The 9,584-nt window shown below is 38.9% G+C and overlaps 1 long non-coding RNA gene across 1 annotated transcript; it reads right to left on the bottom strand.

The window, feature by feature from the left end:
• Positions 1 to 1,375: 1,375 nt before the first annotated feature.
• On the bottom strand, positions 1,376 to 6,468 carry LOC128905691 (uncharacterized). The gene is made up of 3 exons (XR_008464945.1): positions 6,210 to 6,468; positions 3,278 to 4,034; positions 1,376 to 1,692 (listed from the first exon to the last, which is right to left on the bottom strand). It is a non-coding gene; the product is annotated as an uncharacterized LOC128905691 (long non-coding RNA).
• Between the last annotated feature and the right edge of the window lie 3,116 nt (positions 6,469 to 9,584).

The raw sequence follows: 9,584 nt of genomic DNA, 5'->3' as shown, positions 1-9,584 counted from the left end.
AGAAAATTGGATTCTGCACTGGTGTGCCTAAATATAGACCAAACATAAACCTAAACATAGACCAAAGGCCTCAGTGTTTAATCACCATTTTTTGACAATCTTTGCCATTACCAATGGCAGAAATGTTGTCATTGGTCTTCTAGTTCTCGCCAAAAATGCCTATTCAGAGTGAGCAGTCCGTCCCCTTACAAACAGTTGAGTTTGTTTTTCAGAAAAACAAAGAAAGTGTGTGTAACAGATGTGATTAGAGCAAGCTGAGATTTTCTGCTGAAATGATTTACTGATGCAACAAGCTGTTTGTACCAAGTGCAGTTCATCCTAGTAAATTTTTGAAGCCCTGATTTTCTGTCAGAAAGCTCACAGCAAAATACTCAATTTCCACTTCATTTGATCCTAAGCACAATGTTTTCTGTGTTGCCATATAAGTCCCATATTTCTACCTTCTGGTCTCTCCCTGAGGTTAGGCTACAATTCCCACACAGGACTGTGAAGATTTCCAGAGCATCACAGGACTGGTGAGATTCTTGGTGCGTAGCAAGCGCTGTTGTCTGGCCACAATGTCTGACACACTGGGAATCTCTATTTTAATCCAGTTATCACCTTCCTTGTCAAGGGTAACATGCCACCAGGGAAGATACGGATTAACATTAAAATAGCTTGAAATTAAGCTCTTCAGGTCATTTCACCAAGCCAACAGGAAGTAGTCCAATTTGAAGGGGTTTTGAAAAGCTTTGAAATGAAATTGCAAACATTTCTTGTCTTACACTTTTTAGAAGTTCTCATTTTACAAGGGAGAGTAAATACATACCAAGTTCTTTAGACATTCCCCCAGAAATTTGTTGTATTTGTAGGAGGAGAATCCAATCCGAAAGGTTGCCTTCCAAACTTTTTCGCTTCCTAGCTTCCTAGAGCACTTTACTAGTGCTACTGCAGACAGCACCACATGTCATCCCTTCAAGAAAACAGAAATATCCGAGCAGTGGAGGAGAAGGTAGAACTGACTGACTCCTGCGAATAACGCTCTCGTTCAATCCACCTCTAGCACCAGGTCTGGGTGGAGAAAGAGTGAGGTGAATCTTGTCAGGTTCTGGGAAAGCAGATATAAACACCTGTGGGGGTAATTAACTGCATAAGGTCGGGTCAACAGAAAATTATTTGCACAGAATTTGGGGAACTGGGAAAATGTGATAGGTGCCTCCATGAGCAGAACTCTTCCCATAGGATTGAAGTAATTTCATGCTTTAGGAACTTAGTTAGATTTTCCAAAAGAAAAATATTCCCTGCACATAAAGAGGATTAAAATGAAACAAATTCATAATCTGTTTGTTTTTCCTAATTTCAGGGAAATTTTATAATTTCGGGAGGACTGGTTGAGGATTTTTTCTTTCTTTGGTAAAGTTTTGTTGTTACATTTTACACCTGATCTGTTGATCTGTAGAGCTGAGCTATCCAATCTGGAAATAAACACCTACAGATAAATCAAGTCTAAATTGGCACAACAGAAAATGTAATGGAAAATTATGTAACATATCTCCTTAATGTGTTGGAAAAGCAGATTTAAATAGGCATTTCATAAAGTAAGTGGACTTATACGTTGATCTAAGATAAGAATACAGCAGGCCAGCTGAGATCCCAAAGAAAGTAAAATACCTTACCTCACAAGCTAAATTTTGCATTTTGTGACATAAGTACCTAGCCAAAAAAAAAAAAAAGTAGTTGTCATTACAGCACAATCGTTTTTAATCAGCAGCAATGGTTTTATTTCAGTATTTTGATTCTAGGTAACATTTTTCTGTAAGAATATTTCTACCCAGTATGAGAGATAAATCAAAAATCAAGACTGTATTATTATAGCAAGTGTCCACTTGTAACAATACCAACTACAATTTCACTTTGTTCAAACATCAATGACTGGTTTGAATTAGAAGTCTGAACATTTGCCTGATCATTAAAAGTGCCTCCAGTATATATATATATAAGAAAAGGGTTCCTTCCCCCCCATTTAATAAAGGCATTACTGGTTTGGGAAAAAAAGATAAAAGAGAGGGTGTTTTAAAGTTATTTGCATTATCTTTGCAAAACACACACGAGCTCCAATATTAGCGCATCCAAGAGACAAATACATGCAAACAAAACACGATTGTTACTGTAAAGATAGAATCTCTGTAGATCTGCCAGCACCATGACAGGTCCAGGTCTCTGGAATAATTTTCTTAAAGTTCCTCCAACACCACATAGGGATCTTAGTGGAAGAAAGCTTCTGGCTGGATAGCCCCCGCCTGGGGTTATATGCACTGGTCAAAGCTGTTTCTATGCCACAGGTCAAATTTAAGGGCTAAAGTCATATACACCCTCAGCAGTGTTCATTACTCCTTGGCACCTTTTTCCAGGTCAATCAAATGTCAGCGTTCTAAATTCAAAGGCTGGACCTAAACTTGCAAATTACTCAAGTTAGGAAGACTCTTGATGGAGCTAAGTGGGTGCAGAGAGCTGTCTGTCAAGTTTTTTGCTCTGGTTTGGAGCCCCCAAGGATTTAAAAAAAAAAAAAAAAAAAAAAAGATTATCCTGTAATATATCAAACCATGTTCTTGATTCATCCAGAAACAAAAACTGATACGATAGGGAAATTTGTGTCATGGCTTCAAAATGAAAGAACACCACTCTTTTTTCCTGAAGCAAAATAGAAATTCACATGCAAATACGGTGTATAAAGAATCAGGAAAATGGCCAAAAATTGTGATCTGTCACTTTGTGCATTTGCCTCTGTGCAGCAACAGAAGCGACCTCCTATGACTGTAGAGAGGAACCAGTGCCAGTAAGGCTCCCAATCTCTTTGCTTTTTGCAGCAAAGGAACTGGCAGCAATGCTCTATTACTGCTATAATGCACAAGTGACAGACGCGGCCTGCCATACATCTTAACTCCCATGCTGGGCTGCAGAATTGCTTTCTGTCTGCTGTTTTTTTCAAAAGTGACGTTTCTCTTGTGAATCCCAGCTGTGAAGGGGCAGTATGAAGCAACAGCAGTCTCTGTGGGGGTGGTAGCAACATTACACGGGATGCAAAACTAACGCTCCCTCTCACCACCTCCAAGTTCTCCAGAAGCCAAACAGAACAAATGCAGCACCCAATTCCTCCAGCAGATTTTTCCAGTTCCCAGAGCACTCAGTTACTCCAAGTTATCTTCATCCTACAGCTACCATGCAAGCCTAGCAAAGATTCCCTCCCACACACATATACATCCCACAACTGTAGCAATTCATGGTACCAACCACCTACCGATGTACTCCCCATATGTCTGCTCAGTTTTCCAAGGAAGGCAGCCACCAGCTTTCCTGTTCCACACGTATGGGCATGCTCCGAATCCTACCCTGATGCTGCACTTGCAGGTTGAGTTAATTAAAGGCTGACACTTGGCATATAAGGATATCAATATGCAACATGCCTCAATGAGTTTGAGAAAGTATCCCATGTGGATCCACACACAAAACTTGGTAGCTCTGTTAACAACAGAAAACAGATGGTAATATTGCATTCCAAAGGATCTTAAAGAAAAGCTCACGACATGGGAAGAGGATTTCAGTCACTGCAAATGCTGTAGGCTAGGATTTCAGATAAACTGTTGAAAAGCATCCTAAATTCAGCTATATATAAAAAAAAAAAAGCCTTGCCAGCTCAGATATCAAAGTTTTGCTCACAGCTTTTCCTGGGGCTATTGGAGAGCAATGCTTCTCGCTGCTTTCCATGGCCAGGTTGTTCTGCTGAGAGGACCTTATGTCTTTGCTTCTCCTTACCCTTTGGCTTTTCTTCAGCTTCCATGAACATGTTCGGTAGAGAGAAGCCAGGTGCTTTTTCCCTTTGTCTGTGCTTCTGGCTCTGATGTTTAAGAGACGTTTCGGGGCCTTAGAGACTGGAGATTGGGCTTATTAAAGGACGATGCTCTTTCCAAGTGTTATCTGGGGATGACTGGACCTCAAATGGGACACCTCTTGGTGCTGTTGCTGCAGCTGCTGAAGTTACAGGCTCGGAGAACAGTCTGCATATGAATTGGTGCAAGGAAGGAGAAAGGGAACAAGCTATTAACTGAGCAAGGATATGGATTATTCATGGCTTTGACAGATTTTGGAGCTGGCCCAAAGTGCTGTCAATTGCCAGTGGTAAATAGCCAAAAAATGAAAAACGAGCTTTTTTTAGGCTGTGTCAGCAGTATCAATCAAAGCAGTATCCAAAAATCTTGAAATGAATAGAGCACATTTCTGGCTGATGATGCTCAAGGAGAATACATTTTAAATGGACATAAAAATGAGGACATACCACTTTAAGGTTGTTTGCCTAACCGCATTTGTTTCGGAGACTATACAAAAAGGGAATTGTTTTTTTGAGTGTGTATGTGGCTTTTTCTTAATTGTTTCTTTCCCTACTTACAAATGCTTAGGTTGATTTTACTATGAAGCTTTTTGGCATAATTATGTTTAATTTTCAGGAAGAACAAAGATTTGTTATGATATGCAACGTACATCTGTTATGCTGCAGGGCACTACAGAGAGACACAGCAGGGGGTATTAACCGATGTCAGCTTTGCCACAGGCCGGTGTCAAATGCACACTCTTCACCTTCATTATTCTAGTTAAAAAAACCAACCAACCAACCAAACAAACAACAAACCAAAAAAAACCAAAGCAAAAAAGTAAGTACTGGAAAATCTCAGCATCTGTCAGGCACTTTAACAATTGCTGTTAAATTGTCTGTCTCTGAAAAACAGATGAAGAGCCCTTATAAACTAATGTGGAGGTCTGCATAAGAGACATAAAGTATATGGAAAACAATGGAGAGCTGTGAATATTTGGGCCATGTTTTCTTTGGAAGGTTATGAAACCTATCCTTTTAACTTCTAAGCAAAATGAGCACATTGGTGGCAGTCCAGATTCAGATATCGTGGGTTTACTGTTGTAAAAGGAACCAATAATAGTGATAATCATGAACATATAAGGAAATGTTATTCCTCGATTTTTGTTCAGGTCTTTGAGAAGCATGGAAAAAACAGTACAGGTAGAATGGGCACTGTTAATACATAGCACATGCTAAAAACCTCCTGTAAACAACAGGACTTTGAATATTCCTTTAAAACATTTGTAAGAAATTTTCACAAATTCCAAGTTGAACTCATTGAATTTCTTTAAGATTTTTTTTTCTTTTTCTGCTTAGTAACCCATAGTACCAACAATATCACTATGTCTTTTTTCATGCCTTCCAATTTTAGCACTTGCCTTTAAGGTGAAAACATAATTCAAATATGTCATTAATTTTTTAATGCAAGCCTTATGACTAGTCTCTTAATTGAACTTCAAAATAGTTTAACTGTATTTCCTTCAATACTTATCTTGTCTCTATCTTTCCAACATTCTTGGACTACTTTTTCATTTAATTCATTATAAATTATTCAATTAGTAACTTCCATTTACTTCTTAATTTGAGGATTATTTAGGCAAAATCCTATGGTCAGTGATGGAAAGCCTGATCCTCCAAAATAATTTTTCATACTTGTTACTTACAGAGTGAATAAACTTCTTGCGTAGCTGGTTTTTCACTAAGTTTTAGAAGCTCACACAGGAGAACTGAACAACATCCAGTGAAGTGACGTGTTCCTCACTGTAAACTATACAGTTTATTATAGTAATTTCTACAGCCTTTAGTACAAATATGTACCAACATAAAGTATATGTCTATAATTAGAATGCTTTCTCTTTTTACTTGCATCTATATTAATAAGCATAATATTAAATTATTGTACTAAAAAAATTATGTTCTTACAAGACCTATGCTAACAAGAATTTTGAAACCTGTATGGGATTTCACATCTAAATGAATGCAAATAATTATCTTCACATTCTAGCCTCAGTTTAGCGTTAAAATCCAATGAGCTCCAGTGGGAAGCTTAGACATAGGACCAAAGTTGATCACAGAGCTTGACAGATTAGTCAGTCATTAATTATGCATAGACTGTGCCTGTGAAACTAGATTTTCATCCTAGGCCAAAGTTTGGACCTTTTTATGGTTTGTGAGTTTGATTATAGGGATTAAGGTATTAGAGAAAGCGCTGAGTATAGCTTTTAGTTTATGGCACCTTGAGAGAAGTAATTTGCTGTCCATTGCTGTTCATATTAATTTGAAACACCCCTCATGAACCCACGGGGATCCGGCTGACACACACCTGCAGGCTCATGCAGAGGCAAAGCGGTGGGGCTGGGTCCTGGACTTTCTTCTATCCCATCAGCTTCCCTCGTACGCTCCCTCGCTCCTTAGCTGCGGCGACTTCTTGCTCTTCCCTCTGACCTTGCCCTCCATTCTGGGGAGGTTTGGGATGCTCCCGTTCCTCTCCTGAACCATCTGGCATCTTCCCTTTCCCCTCCATGCCAAGGGTGTGTTTGCTTCAGTAGTTGCTTTTCTCTCTTTTCCTCGCCTCCCCTTTATTTTTTCCTTCATCCCGGGGAGCAGTCATACAGAGCCAATAGGGCAGAGAGCTGAGGCTGTGGCTGAGCTAGAAAGTGTCACGGGATCCCTGGAAACACAAATCGATCTAGGAACAGTTGTAAAGAGTCTTGAAGCTCTGCCCGTGCTAAACTTAGAAGATGATTTATCATGTGATGTCCAGACACACATTTAAACGGAGGAACATTGTCAAATTAGCATGAAACACCCTTGTGCTCCTTCAGTAATGGCTGATATTGTATATATAATATGCATTTGATATACTATAACATTTCTAGTAATGATAGCCTGTTTCTTCAAATTATTTTAAAAAGCTTTTGCAATCAGCAATTATGGCTTAAAAATCTCTTGTGGGTATCACCTTCAATTCATGGCCAAGGAAATTTAAAGCATTTAGAAGAAAACAGTAATTTTTTATTTTCCTAATTTTAAAATTGAGTGAAAACAAAATTTCCTTTAAATGAATGGCACAAAGACACGTGTACAATGAGTGGACAAACACTATGGAAACTAAGGGTAATACTGTGTATCTGAGATGATATATTTTAAACATAAGCTAATATTTGGATGATAAGCATAAAGAAGTCTAGTAAAATGCTAGATAGTTGTACACATATTATTAGACACATAAACAATTAACTATATAATTTTTTATTAGGATATGTCAATGCAGTGTGGCACATGGCATATAACCAAATAATTCAAAAAGATCTGAACTGCACGCACTACATCATCCCAAGAGAAAATCAAAGCTCTGTCTTTTCCAAAGCAAATTACTGCAGAAAAGCATTACAGGGACTATCTTGGTCAGAGCAGTAACATATGGTGACATTCTTCACTGCAGCAGAAAATCAGTACAATTTCATTACCTTGCCTTCCTGCAGGGCAGCTTGATGCACTTACATTAAAGTCTCCATCTCTTACCTGTTTCTTAAAATGCTTGCTGTTTATGTCTCCAGGGTTCTACCCTAATTTTAGCAATAAAGAACCCTCTAGCTTTTTAAACAACTCATTTTAGAATTGGCTTACTGTATTTTTATCTTGTATTTAAAAAACAAACCAACCCTGCAATAAAAATGTGGTTTAGTTTAACAACTTATGCAACGTGATGCAAATGCTATAACATCTTTACTTACAAATTAGTTTCTTCTCTCAGTTTGTTGCAATCTTAGATAAAAACCCAGTTTTGTTCTGCTGTTTGTTTTACTGTTTTGTTAAGGCCATCATGTGATGAACATTTAATGAAGGACGATAATGAAAACATACCATTAGCCCTGAGTTGCAGCAATGTAAACTGAGATAGGAAGCAAAAATAAGAAGCAATGTGGAAGGCTGGAGGAATGACAGGGCTCCCTAGCTGGCTCTACAGATAAGAGAAACAGTCTCAAACTAATCTTCTAAATCATTAACATTGTAGTAGTTCATACCACACAAGACTAATGATTATTCTTTACTGGCAGTGGAGAAGTGCTAAGAGAAAAATACTTTTTTCCATGTATACAACCATATAATTTAGTAACTCATTTTTACAAGATCTTCAAGATGTCTTTGCTTTTAAAGTATTTTAGCTAGATCTTTGTTTTAAAATAATGGTATATCATCATTTTCTAACTTCTGTTTTTGTGTGTCTGATTTATTGCTCACATCAATGTCAACTTTACAACAGTGGGGACTAGCCTCCTCCATAGAAAGAGTATTTCATAGGCAACAGCAATGCAAAGTTCCACATGCTGTTCTGCATTATAATTCAGTACTTAACAGGAAAGGCCACTTCTCGAAGTAAAATGTAGTTCAATTTTCATGCTGTTTTCCCTCTATGGGCTGCTGACAACTTCATCAGTTAGCAGAACTGAAAGAACTTATTTCATTTTAATAAGAATTGCCCAAGGGCTCAAATTCCTTCACCTTGCACAAAATATAATAGTAGCAGTGATACCCATCTAGACTGTGGTCAGATGAGTTTCCTGACTGTATTTTAGATGCTACAGAACTTGTGGGGCTTTGAAGGGGAAAGATGGGGAGTGTAGCCATGATGTTTTCTATGTGCACTCACATCTTGGAACTTAATTTAAGGCTGCTTTTCAACTAACTAATAAACAACCGTCGAAGTCAGTAAGTCTGCTTCTTCATGGAGGAGAAACTAGTGATATGAAACCTAATTATTTTCTAAACATAACTTGTTCTGTTTACACACATAAGCCCAGTTTTAGTAAATGCTTTTTCCAGCTATTCCCTGTATCCCTCAGGAAAGCTGTATCCCATGTACTGTGGGGTAGCAGCATACATGGAGATCTAATTATCTGACATGCTAAATAACTAACAACAGCTGCATAAAGGTTGCCCAGTATGCAGATTGATGCTTATGACCAATTTTTGCTGTGTAAAGATTTTGCTTGAGATGAAGGGAATTGTGAGTCTCTTTCTTCATTGCTGTTATCTTCCAGCCCAGCCAGAACAACAACTGCAGTGGCCACAGCAGTCAGCAGGATCATAGAATCATAGAATCATTCAGGTTGGAAAAGACCCTTGGGATCATCGAGTCCAACCATCAACTCCACTCTACAAAGTTCTCCCTTACACCATATCCCTTAACACCACATCTAAACGAGTCAAACACATCCAGGGATGGTGACTCCACCACCTCCCTGGGCAGCCCATTCCAGTGTCTAACCACTCTTTCTGCAAAGAATTTTTTCCTAATGGCCAGCCGAAACCTACCCTGCTGCAGCTTGAACCCATTCCCTCTTGTTCTGTCACTAATTACCTGTGAGAAGAGACCAGCACCAACTTCTCTACAATGGCCTTTCAAGTAGTTGTAGAGAGTGATGAGGTCTCCCCTCAGCCTCCTCTTCCTCAAACTAAACAGTCCCAGCTCCTTCAATCGCTCCTCATAAGATTTATTCTGCAGGCCCTTCACCAGCTTCATTGCCCTCCTCTGCACTCGCTCCAGCACCTCAATATCTCTCTCGTATTGAGGCGCCCAAAACTGGACACAATACTCAAGGTGTGGCCTCACCAGTGCTGAGTACAGGGGGACAATCACCTCCCTCCTTCTGCTGGTCACACTGTTTCTAATACAAGCCAGGATGCCATTGGC

Source organism: Rissa tridactyla, chromosome 2 (assembly GCF_028500815.1).
Source record: "Rissa tridactyla isolate bRisTri1 chromosome 2, bRisTri1.patW.cur.20221130, whole genome shotgun sequence".
NCBI lineage: Eukaryota > Metazoa > Chordata > Aves > Charadriiformes > Laridae > Rissa > Rissa tridactyla.
This window is presented reverse-complemented; position numbering and strand designations above follow the sequence as displayed.